The sequence below is a fragment of the Benincasa hispida genome, chromosome 3 (assembly GCF_027475165.1).
Source record: "Benincasa hispida cultivar pf3 chromosome 3, pf3_genome.v1.1, whole genome shotgun sequence".
NCBI classification, from domain to species: Eukaryota; Viridiplantae; Streptophyta; class Magnoliopsida; order Cucurbitales; family Cucurbitaceae; genus Benincasa; species Benincasa hispida.
The window spans coordinates 77,806,988-77,809,055 of NC_143480.1; positions in this window are offsets into that span (position 1 = coordinate 77,806,988).

Genomic DNA, 2,068 nt, shown 5'->3' on the forward strand with positions numbered 1-2,068 from the left:
ATGGATTATTAAAATATTTATAAATCATTTATAGTCACTCACAGGTCCTTTAAGTTTGCTTCCTTAAGGTTTGATAGGCTTCTCCAATGGGCATTGAACCTACACGTATAAGCATACTACTTAGTGTTTACATTAGCCTTCCTTTTAGGCCTACTCAATAAATCAAGCTCACATGCCAAACCATCACATTGTGCCTCCTACCATTCACTTTGAGGGTAGACAGTTAGCCAATTTGGAGGGCTTGAGTGCCAAAAGAATGCACCATTTGATCGCCCATACTACCCACACTTAGAAAAATTTTGGAGCATCAAACTTCAGATTCAATTTCAACAATTCATAACTAAATTTCTAGAACTCATCTCAAGGAACTTCCTTCTAGAAACTTTCTTAGAATCAAGTTAGCAACATTACCTTAAAATTTTAGCTCAAAATTTTCCGTCGTTTGATCTGGAGATTCAAACTTTATCATTGGCCCCAATTCAAGCAGCTGCCTACTTGTTCAACAATTTCCAGTTCAAACTTAAAAAATATATCACTCGAATTCCAGACCTCATCTTAAAAAGTTTTATTCTAAAAAGTTATTTACAATTGAGTTAACAATATTACCTCAAATTTTTAGCTAAAAAATCTTCGTGATTCGTCTTGGAGCTTCAATTATTCACTGATGGCCTAGATTCACCCAAGAAACGAACCCTTCATTTTTATTTTGCTCCTCTAGCCTTATTCTGGCGAGTTTTCCCACTAGCAGAATTTCACATAAAATAGACACACATAGCTTTCAAATGCCACTGGAATTACACAAATAGCCTGAGTAATCTCTCCAAACCATTCAAATGAAATTGGCCTTCTTTCCTATGCTACCGCCAACCTACTTGCATGAAATCTCCTTGGGCCACTTAGCCCACTAATGAAGATTAATGGCTGAGATCTGATTAAGCCACTTTCTTTCCACTCCACTCACAGCACAATTTAGCATTAAATCTCATAGGATAGCATAGCCTCCTCTTGGTTTCCCTTACTTAGCCAAAATTTGACCATTCTTTCCTACATAGCTATCTGAGAGTTCTCTTGCTCTTTAGTTTACTTTCTTCCTCCATCACTACTAACCAAAACATAATCTCATTACAACTTATTGGAAGACATCACATAACTTACACTTGCTTACTTAAGGTAATTAGGGTTCGGGTTTTACAATTTCTCCTAAGGAAAATGTCCAAATTTGGCACCTAAGACTAGACACATCAATCTCAATAGGATTGAGAGGTTTTTGAAGAATGGACTTCTAAGTGAGTTAGAAGAAAATTCTTTACCTATTATGAGTCATGCCTTGAAGGCAAGATGACTAAGAGACCTTTTACTAGAAAAGGTCAAATGGCCCAAGAACCTCTAAAGCTAGTACATTCAGACCTTTGTGGTCCGATGAATGTAAAAGCTAAGGGAGGTTATGAATATTTCATCACTTTTACTGATGATTATTGAAGATATGGGTACGTTTATATATTGCAACATAATTCTGAATCTTTCAAAAAGTTCAAAAAATTCAAGGTTGAATATGAAAATGCATTAAATAGAATGATTAAAACATTTCGATCTGATTGAGGTGGAGAGTTTATGGATTTAACATTCTAGAACTATAAGATAGATCATGGAATAGTATCCCAACTCCCAGCACCTGGTACACCTTAGCAAAACGGTGTATCAGAAAGGAGAAATCGAACCCTGTTGAACATGGTTCGATCTATGATGAGTTACACTTCCTTACCCTACTCATTTTGGGGTTATGCAGTATTCATCCTGAACTGCATTCTCTCCAAGAGTGTTGCTAGTTTACATCATTTTAGAATCTGGGGTTGCCCAACACATGTTTTTAAGGCTAATTCTAAGAAATTGGAACCACGTTTAAGGTTGTGCCTATTTGTAGGCTACCCCAAGGGAGCGAGAGGTGATTACTTCTTTTATCCTAAAGAAAATAAAGTATTTGTATCGAAAAATGCTACTTTTCTTGAAGAAAACCACATAAGGGAGCACAGGCCCAGAAGTAAGATTGTGTTGAATGAGATTTCCAAAG